The following is a 10384-nucleotide window of genomic DNA, read 5'->3' on the forward strand; positions in this document are numbered from 1 at the left end:
AGGAGAGGCCGAGATTTCTAAGGAACCTCCCCCTTCTGCTTCCAGCGTACCTCCCCACATGCTAGACTTGCTCCAACAGGCGGCGCCACATTGCTCGTCCCCTACCGAGCACCGAAGGATGGAAGACCTTTTGGTCCGTTATGCGGATGTATTCAGCCAAGGAAGCAAGGACGTGGGGCGTACCACCCTGGTACAGCACGAGATCCCCCTCCTTCCAGAGGCGCAACCCATCCGTCAACACCCATATCGAGTAGGACACGAGAAAGAAGCCGAAATCGAGCGACAGGTTTCGGCCCTGGAGAAACAAGGCATGATTGAGCCCACTCACGGGGCCTGGAGCTCTCCGGTGGTCTTGGTGAGGAAGAAGGACGGGGCGTGGCGATTGTGTGTAGACTATAGAAAACTCAATAGTGTCACTCGCCAGGACGCCTACCCCCTCCCCCGGATTGACGAGAGTTTGGACGCCTTGTCCGACAGCAGGTTTTTCAGTACCTTGGACATGATGAGCGGATACTGGCAGGTACCCCTCTCCGCCGAGGCCCAGGAACGGTCAGCGTTCGCCACACGCAGTGGGTTATGGAGGTGGAAGGTGCTCCCCTTTGGACTGACCTCCGCCCCGGCGACCTTCCAGCGGCTAATGAAACGCGTCCTCCAAGGGCTACACTGGAAAACCTTGCTGTTGTACCTGGATGACATCATCGTCATGTCGGCAGACTTCTCTAGTCATGTAACTAGGCTGGCAGAGGTGTTGGAGCGATTGAGACAGGCCGGGCTGAAACTAAAGCCCTCTAAATGCAGTCTGTTCCAGACCCAAGTTAAGTACCTGGGCCACATAGTCAGCGACACTGGAGTGGCTACCGACCCTGAGAAGATTCAGGCCATCAGTGGATGGGCAGCACCCCAGGATGTGACGCAGTTAAGGTCATACTTGGGTACCACTGGGTACTATCACCGATACGTACCTGACTACGCCTCGATCGCCAAACCTCTCACCTTGTTGACAAGCGAAGGGGTCCTCTGGAAGTGGGAGGAAGAGGAACAGGAAGCTTTCCTTAGGCTCAAGTGGTCACTGACGCACGCTCCAGTACTGGCATATCCCGATCCCTCCTTGCCCTACGTGCTCGATACCGATGCTAGTAACGTAGGGACCGGGGCTGTGCTATCCCAGGTCCAGCAAGGCAAGGAGCGACCTATAGCCTACTATAGCAAGACCCTCTCCTCCGCCGAACGCAACTACTGCGTGACTAGAAGAGAGCTGCTGGCAGTTGTGCTGGCTGTCCGACATTTCCGGCCCTACCTATATGGCAGAGAATTTACGATCCGGACCGATCATGCCTCCTTGGTTTGGTTGCACCGGAGGAAGGAACCCTCTTGCCAGGTGGCCCGGTGGCTGGAGAGCCTGGCCGAGCACAAGTACCGAATTATCCATCGAAAAGGTGTTAAGCACGGTAACGCCGATAGATTGAGTCGACGACAGTGCATCGACTGCCGGCAGTGTGCTGCCATTGAGAAGCGGGATCAGGGGCCAACTAGGTCACAAGTGTGTGACTCTCTAGTAACCCCAGGAACAAATTGGGAAACTACTGTACCGGTGGACCAGGTTCCGGTACAGCCACCAGGAGGTACAGGAACACCCAGTCCCAACGCCCGCCAGTTGGATGAAGACGAATGGCCTCGACTACCCAGCAGCGGACATGCCTCAAGGCCCGGCCTCCCGATTCCCACACCAGCCAGCCCAGTTCCAGTACGGCTGCCAGGCGGTGCGGGGTCACCAGGAGTGTTGGACGACCCTCCCAGAAGGCTTCAAGACCCTCGGTCACGGGCCATCCAGATGGCAGGTGAAACCGGAGTCGTTGAGGGAGCTGGTGAAAGCACGGTCCCAAAGGTCCCAGAACGGTTGACAGTGGTGCAGACTTCGCTAGATGAAGTACGGGCATTACAACAGAGACCCGCTACCGACCTAGGGATAATTTACCAGGCCGTCAGGAACCGGAAGAGAATAGAAGAGGCCGTGCTGCAAGTAGGCAGCCCCGAGCTGCAGCGATTGGCCCGGATGTTCCACCAGCTCCAGCTCGACGAGTCAGGTGTATTGACCCTTCATCTCATTCAGAATGGGCGAGAAAGGGTGGTGGTGGTATGCCCGCAAACGCTGAGACAGGAAATCCTGTGGAAAGCCCACGAACAAACGCACTGCGGTGTGGAGAGGACCCTGAAACGCGTCCAACTGGACTGGTACTGGCCGGGCATGGCTGGAGATATCCGGAGGGCAGTTCTCTCTTGTGAAGTTTGCCAGAGGGCCAAGACGGGAAAAGGCCGGACCTCCGGGAACAGACAACGGCTGTACGCCGGGAGGCCATGGCAACGCCTAGCCGTAGACTTGGTGGGACCCCTACCTCAGACCCCTCGAGGAAATAGCTGGGTGTTGGTGCTCACTGACCATTTCACTCGGTGGTCAGATGCCTTAGCCATCCCCGACGCTACAGCCCCAACGGTAGCTCAGGTCTTGGACGAGAGAATATTCAGCTACTTCGGTCTGCCCGAAATTATCCACACCGACCAGGGGAGCCAATTCGAGTCCTCTTTATTCCAAGAGCTATGTGACTTGTGGGAGTCGACAAATCTAGGACCACTCCGTACCACCCCGAAGGGAATGGTGTGGTTGAAAGAAATAATCGTGTACTGGGTGACTCCCTACAAGCCCTCTTACTGGGCAGAGGACAAGAAGATTGGGATCAGTTACTGCCACAAATCATGCGGACGCTGCGAGGTTTACCGCACTCCGCCACTAAGGAAACACCCAATTACTTGATGTTGGGTCGAGAGCTTCGTCTTCCTGACCAGTTGCTGTATAGAAACAGGCTGGAATCATTTACAAGCATACACGAGTATGTCCAGACTGTTCACGACCGGTTGATGCAAGCCCATACTCTCCTCCGAGATAGACAGAAAGAAATTGTGTCAACCGATGTGAGAGAGCCTCCGCTATTCAATGAGGGTGACCTCGTATGGTTACTAAGCAAGCGGCGGAGAAAAGGGGAAAATCCAAAATTAGCGGCCAAGTATGTGGGACCCTATCGCGTACTAAGGAGTCACGAAAATCATACTTACGAAATAGAAAGGTATGGACAGCGATCCACTCAAGCTGAAGGAAGGTTAAGGCTCTGTCGCCCTAGTCCGGTGCAACAAAGACGAGCCCCAGTTGAAGTCGAGCCTGCCCAACGTCCTAACATGAGAGATCACCCCCGGAGACGAGTCTCACGAGGAAACAATAATGCGGATGCCGTTATTCTAGAATCACTCCTGCCTAGCCGACTAATGGAGTTACCAATACTCCAATCGCCGGGAAGATTGGAATCACTTCGGTTTCCCGGCGAAGATTCCTTGGTCTCTCCAGGGGAACGCAACCCTAACTCGAGGGCTGACCCCGACCCTGGCTGCGTATTGACGACCGAGGAGGTAAGAACCACGGGAAATATAGGAGCCCAGACTAGTAACACCGGGGCTGGGAACACATCACGGCCCCAACGAATAAGAAAGCCTCCTGCGTATTTAGCCGACTATGATACCAGCGCCGTCCAATCAGGAGAAGCCACCAGAGGTCAAGGTCAGAGGGCGGCCATCTTGGACACCAGAGAGAGCGCGCTCATTGCTTGCTGTCAACTCGAAGCGTATACATCTGCACCTCCTCTAACTATGGAAGTAACGAAAGAGACAGTAAAGAAGGCTTCTCCAATCATCGGAGCCTTGCCGCTATTATCCGAATTGATCATTCCACTGGAGCTCCACCCAGCTCCTAACGAAACCCTGGACGACACGGAGTCAGACTCAGTGAAAGAGGATTCCTCTCCACTCTCCCACCTGCCGACCAAGTGGATCTCTGAAGAGACGGCCAGGAAGATCTTAAGATTATGCCGGGAAAATGGTGTTAACTGCCCACTGTGTCAGCAGCTATTGTCTACCCCCCGACGGCGCCGGATACATATCGCGCAGCATTTCACTAGATTTTTTTGTAAATGTGGGAGGAATTCCTCTTCCCGAGACACTATCGCGAAACATCAGTCACGAATCAGAGATGCAGAGACACGAAAAGCCCACGGCGGAAAGGGCATCACTATTTATGAAGTCGACCGCACTAGCTACCCCGCATGGAGCCAGAAGGTCCAACTGACTAACCCCCCGGCATTCGAGAAACCCACACCCTACGGGCCAGTTAAAGCGAAGCCGCCTGTGCGAAGAGGGCCCCAGGCGCCCTTTCCCTCTCCCCCGAAGAAAAAGTGGTGTAGTCCGCTCAAGGTAGAACGGCCGATCCCAGCTCCCAGGAAACTAACCACGGTCGGAAGCGTCCAGAGCCGACTGGGGGATATTCGACCCCGAGTCACAGTGGACGTCTTGCGGGAAGAGGCCTCCAATCTCAGACGGACGGCTCGCCGTCTAGAAGACCTGGCGAACCGAATGTCGACCCCATAGAAGATGCGACCGAAAGACATTGTTTATCCCTATTTTTCTTGGTATGTTTTAGTTAGTTGGTGTTCTCTCATATTATTTTATTTTTCTTTTCTTTTTGGTTTGTTTTATATAGCCGATGGTCGTCTATAGGGGCGGCGGGTGTGATGGAAACGTATGTTGCCATCTCCTTTTTTTCTTTATAACATTTGGAGTTGTATTCTCTTTTTCATTTATGTAACCACGCCCCTAAAGGAGGCTGGCCCTTGCTACCTTCTTTGCATATTCAGCTGTATTTAAGGCAGAGCCTCGGCTCATTTACGTTGTTCAATATATGCCTTGCATTTGGAACCATACTCTTCTGTTACTTGCGCAATAGCAGAACCACACCGAGCACTTACTTTACTCCAAGACTCAGTCTATGGACTGTGCTTTGGGAGTAAAGCCACAGAAACACTGTCGACCCCGTCGACCTCAGGTCGACCTTGTCGAACTAGTATAGTACCACTCAGGGAGCAATTCCTGTTGTAAGGTGGTTGATGTGGACCGGTGGTGTAAGTCGACCTAGTCGCCTCCGCGTGTTGGTCACGGGCAACCCTTACACAGCCCCTGTGAAGAGTGAATGCAGACCGGTAGAGTAAGCCGACCTAGTCGCCTCTACGTGTTGGTCGCAGGATCTAACACACTCTTCACGCTGCCAGCCGTAGTCGGACTAACGTTATCTTTCAGTTTCGATAGAATCATATTGATTCTTAGAGCTATCTATGAAGTCTGAAAAGTCAAGAACAGAGTTATTGAACATATTTGTATTTTTTGAAACATTTTCATGATGTTTTATTTTAGTTATATTGGCATATAGATTTGCTATGATTTTGTTTGAAGAATGATGCTCGTGAGTAAAAGTTTGAAGTTAGAGTTTCATGATTTTTATGTTCATGACTAACTGCAAATGTATAAATAATAATCATAAATATGTATTGTCTGTAATAAATAAGTAATTTCAGTCAAATTTTGTATATTTTGTAATTTTTATGGTGCAAATCTAACTTTGTTTCAGCAAATGACAATTTTTTCAAAATTGGAAATTTCCTGAAACTACCTTCTTTGAGGCACGGATCTACATAAAAGGGATACAAGGTGTCTATATGAATGTAATATATTTTGAAAGAAGAGACTTGGTTGGTTCTTTTGAAATTTGATTGAATAAAGTATCTCAAGTCTGTCTCCTGTAGTAGTAAGTTGAGTTAAGACAATTTTCTAAAAAATTAGCGGTATCTGGGGCTAATCGCCTAGAAATTCGGCGGGTGCGAATGAGTTAAAGATAGAACATGCTTTGGTGAGTAATAATTAAAATTTAAATCTCAATATTGTGCTAGAGTATTGTTAAGTTTACGGAATCTAATCATAATGGGTAATGCCCCGGTTACACAAGTGTCATTTGGTATATGATAATATGCTCGTGTAACCAAATAAGTGGGCAAGCTGCAGTGAAGCTACAAATGGTTATCTTAATCAGACATATTTACCTCCTGTACATTTTCAGCATCAAAGTCCTTTTTCTTTATTACAGACATTATTGCTGCCCGAGCCACCTTACTTGGAATTACATGTGTGCTTGCAGACCTGTAGTAAAACCAGAGTCTAACAGATAAGAAATGAATATAGACTTTTTTACAATTACCACCCATTCCAATCTATGTGAAAGAAACCGATGCTTGGTCTTTATCAAGGAAAAGCTACTCTAATTTAATTAGCCTTACCCGCAGCCATCTAAAAGTTCTCCTTCCATCTCTGTCCTCTCCACAGGAATTCGGTGCAGCTTTTTAAATCCAAGAGTGAGGCCATTACAAATTATTATGTTGGGAGAAGTAGTGCAAAGAGGACAGGAAAAGTACTTGTTTGATGGCAAAAGACGAATGAAGGAGTTCCAAGACATTCTCAGCTGATGATACTTTGGAGATGCTGATTGTCCCAATTCCCAGCAACTCCATGTGGCAAATTTATAAAAGCCATGTAATGTCATTCTAAAAACGTAGTCATAAAAACCGCCTAACATAATGTATGTATCAGTGATGTAGAGGTGAGTATTATCAGTTAGTCAGTGACTAACCAAGAGACTAACTGAGTTAAAATTTACCATTGGTATGTATTCAACATAATTCGTGTTTTAATGTCTTCATAATTCTACCCTTTAAAATCATAAGAAAAGCTTAGAAATTGAAATATATGAAAAAAAGAGAACGCACCTGGAATTAAACACATACACAAAGGATTCAACTTACCCTGCTGTAATAAACAGTTTTAGATAGTGACGTAGCAGCTTATGGGTGATAACAAAATCTCCCATATTCAGAACTCCTACATCTCCACCATCAGGTTGAACCAGATTGTGGCACTTTGGACACACAAAAGTTTGCACTGTAAACCAATGTACTATGTAATGTAATGTTTACAATCAAGGATCTAACTATAAAACTAGTACCAAATATGTACCTATAATTGTAATGATCCTCTGTTTTAAGGATTATTAACTGTAAGTGCTGGATTGGTGGTTCAAGTAGTTGGTTTATCATTTGCGAATTTAGAGGACTGTATACGAGGTGTAGATTTAATGCTGAGAATTAGACTGGTTTGTTTTAGCTGAAAACTTAAAAACAGATTATATTTATTAAAAATTCAAACTTTCAATAGAAAAGGCAATAAAACATAAAATATATGAAGGCTAATCAAATCAATGGCTGATGCTAATTGCGCAAGTCTAAAAATATAAAAAGTAATACAAGAGCAGAGTAATACCTAGAGCGTGAGTAAAATATGGAATTCGAATTGTTTCTGATCTACACAGGCTCATATACGTTTGCCTAATCAGTCAGGCAACCGTCAAATCCGTAGATCACAGACGATTGGGCGCTGCAAAACTTCCTAGGCAGTAAGCGAGTAAGTACAAAGAAGCAGATAACATTTATGCTGTGCAGTAAAATAGCAGGTGCTAGGAAGGTGGAATAACAAATCGGTGTGTCAGGCTACCAAGAGTCCAGAAAGCTGTTTCTTAATCATATCAAAAATGGTTAAATAAAAGGGTATGAGTGGCTCCGTAAGAGGTGTATAATACTCTTAGGACAGGATGCATAAATACTAATATAGAAGTTGAATAACATTATGAGTTCCTTTGTCTCATAATGACAGGTATTCATGGGCTGTGTAACTGAAGATTACAAATGCTGGGCGCTTCACATCTCCCCAGCCAACGAGTCTCTAGCTCTACATATAGCTTAGAGACCCATTCTGTCCCAGAATAGTAAAGAATAAAAAAGGTATATATGTATATATAGACAGGTAGAGTATAATAATTTGTGGTACACATTCCGTGTGGTGATGTCAGTGTAATCTGGCTTCCATAGTCGGATTGAAAATAATTGTATAAGAATCATTGTTCGTTCTTGGTAGTTGAGGTTTAAAGTGGTAGTATCTGGACTATTGGTAGTTTCTGGACTATTGGTAATTGACACGTCGGATTTGTCCTTCCTTTACAATAATGGTACTGTGTCCAGACGGATCTACAATAATAGTCAAGCAGCAGAAAGTATGCAACTAATTAATATAATGTTATAATTGACCTTACAGAAGTAAACCTTATAATCCATATTTTTGCACTACCTCTGTATCAAAAATATTTTATTACTACTTCAAAACGGGGTAGGCTATCAAATAGGAATTATAAAGCTTTTACAAATCAATTCTAAATAAAGGGGTTGTCTACTCGACTCAATGAAATATACTCGACTTTATGCATGTATAAAACTAGTACCAAATATGTACCTATAATCCTTGTAATATGTAATGTGTATAGCCAAGGGTCTAACCATAGAGTTATCTCCCCCTAGAGTGATAACTATAGAGCGTTTCCGGTGCCAACAAGGAGCGTTTCGGCTACGCCCCCTTTTTGTGCTAGTCAGTCGTAGTGATTGACTAGATCAATAACATCAGTCATGAGAATGGTTAAACAAGGATCATGAATTTCCAGTTAAGATAGTAATTAATGCTCATATTAAAGAAATGATGATTATAGTTTATTACTATAATATATGCTTATTATTTAAAGCAATTCAATACCTACCAGGGATCGCTAAACATATTATGGAAATGTTTACTTTTCCATATCCATTTCCATAAACAAATATTTCCATAATTTTAGGGAAATGGATATGAAAATTTTATTTTAGAAATATGGAAATAGAAATAATATGGAAATGAATTATGGAAATTTTATGGAATTGGAAATAATATATAAATGAATTATGGAAATGTTATGGAAATGGAATTATTATGGGAATTAATTATGCAACTTTTTTTTGGAAGTGGAAATAATATGGAAATGAATTGTGGAAATGTTATGGAAATGAAAATAATATAGAAATGAATGATGGAAATGGAAATAATATGGAAATGAATTATGGAAATTTTATGGAAATAGAAATAATATGGAAATGAATTATATAATTTTAATTAATTAAATTAATTAATTTTAAGTAATGGCTAAATATAATCTGTTTAGCTATGATTACAATAAATTATTTAATAAATAAAGTAATAAAAAAGTCTATTTTATTTTTAAATAATTATAATTTAGTATAATTTGTTTTTATTTAACATATAACAACATTGACAATAACACATTGACACAATAACTCTAACTTTCAAACTTTTTGCTTGCTTACATCAAGCAAAGATGTCCACTAACTAGTGGACATCTAGTTTGCTTCAAGCTAGTCTATGTGTTTGATTGATATGTATTGAAATCTAATATTACATGCAAGGGCCATTTGTGAACTGTGGTGTCAATGAATCACTCTATCACCATACAATGTCAATACTTTCAGTTGATGGCAGTCGATTAGCTTTCCATCACACCAATGTAATACAACCCCAGTATGACTATCTATCTTATCTATGAGCAACCAATGATATACAGCCCCCCCATGTGTGGGGGCTGTATATTATTGGAGTAACTGATTGCATTAACTCACTTACTTAACACTATCTATTCAGTGCCTTTGCAAGGCATCTAGGTATTGAATTGCTTTAAATAAAAAGCATATATAAGAGTAATAAACTTTTAATCATCATTTCTTTTATATGAGCAATAATTACTATCCTAACTGTGGAAATTCATGATCATTCTCATGGCTGATGTTATTGTTCTGGCAAACACTACGACTGACTAGCACAAAAAAGGGGCGTGGCCTAAACGCTTCTTGTTGGCACCGGAAACGCTCGTGTTGTTGAAGGCACAGTTATCACTCTAGGGGAGATAACTCTATGGATTTAACTATAAAACTAGTACCTACTATGTATGCTAAATTTTTAACTGCTAAATCAACACTAATCCGCCAACATAAATACAAATAAAAATAGACGAAGGCCTACACACTCACCAGTCACATTATAAGCTTCTAGTAAATCAAAGCATACTACGGTAGTCTTGAGAAAGTCTTCAGACATAAAGCCACAATTGCATGGAGAAGGTGGTATTTCTCTTAAGTTTGTTGAAGATCTAAAATGAGTGAAAAAATATCATTTTCACATAGAAGAATAATTCCAAGTTGTATCTCCTAAAGCTAAAAGGCATACTATGTAAAACTTAATCAGAGATGAAAAGTCATTGATAAATGCAAATATTTCCTGTATTAGTTTTATGTAACACTGGGTAGTAATAAAACAAACAAACCCAGTTAAGGTGAATGTGAGAGGTTTGGTTGATATTGCCATACGGGTTTCCAGTGCCAATATCTCCTTCATTATCAACAATCCAGGTGACAGATCAACAGATGTTAAAGCTCTTTTAACAGCATGCAGTGCAGGACAGCTAGACATCAAGTTGCAACAAGAACATTTTAGAGAATTCTGAGCTGATACAGCTACTGATGAAAACTTGTTCTTG

The 10384-nt window shown here is 43.5% G+C and overlaps 1 long non-coding RNA gene across 1 annotated transcript; it reads right to left on the reverse strand.

Annotated features, from left to right (window-relative positions):
• Positions 1 to 7091: 7091 nt before the first annotated feature.
• On the reverse strand, positions 7092 to 9998 carry LOC137404426 (uncharacterized). The gene is made up of 2 exons (XR_010979684.1): positions 9879 to 9998; positions 7092 to 8000 (listed from the first exon to the last, which is right to left on the reverse strand). It is a non-coding gene; the product is annotated as an uncharacterized lncRNA (long non-coding RNA).
• Positions 9999 to 10384: the final 386 nt, after the last annotated feature.

This window comes from Watersipora subatra, chromosome 9 (assembly GCF_963576615.1).
Source record: "Watersipora subatra chromosome 9, tzWatSuba1.1, whole genome shotgun sequence".
Lineage (NCBI taxonomy): Eukaryota > Metazoa > Bryozoa > Gymnolaemata > Cheilostomatida > Watersiporidae > Watersipora > Watersipora subatra.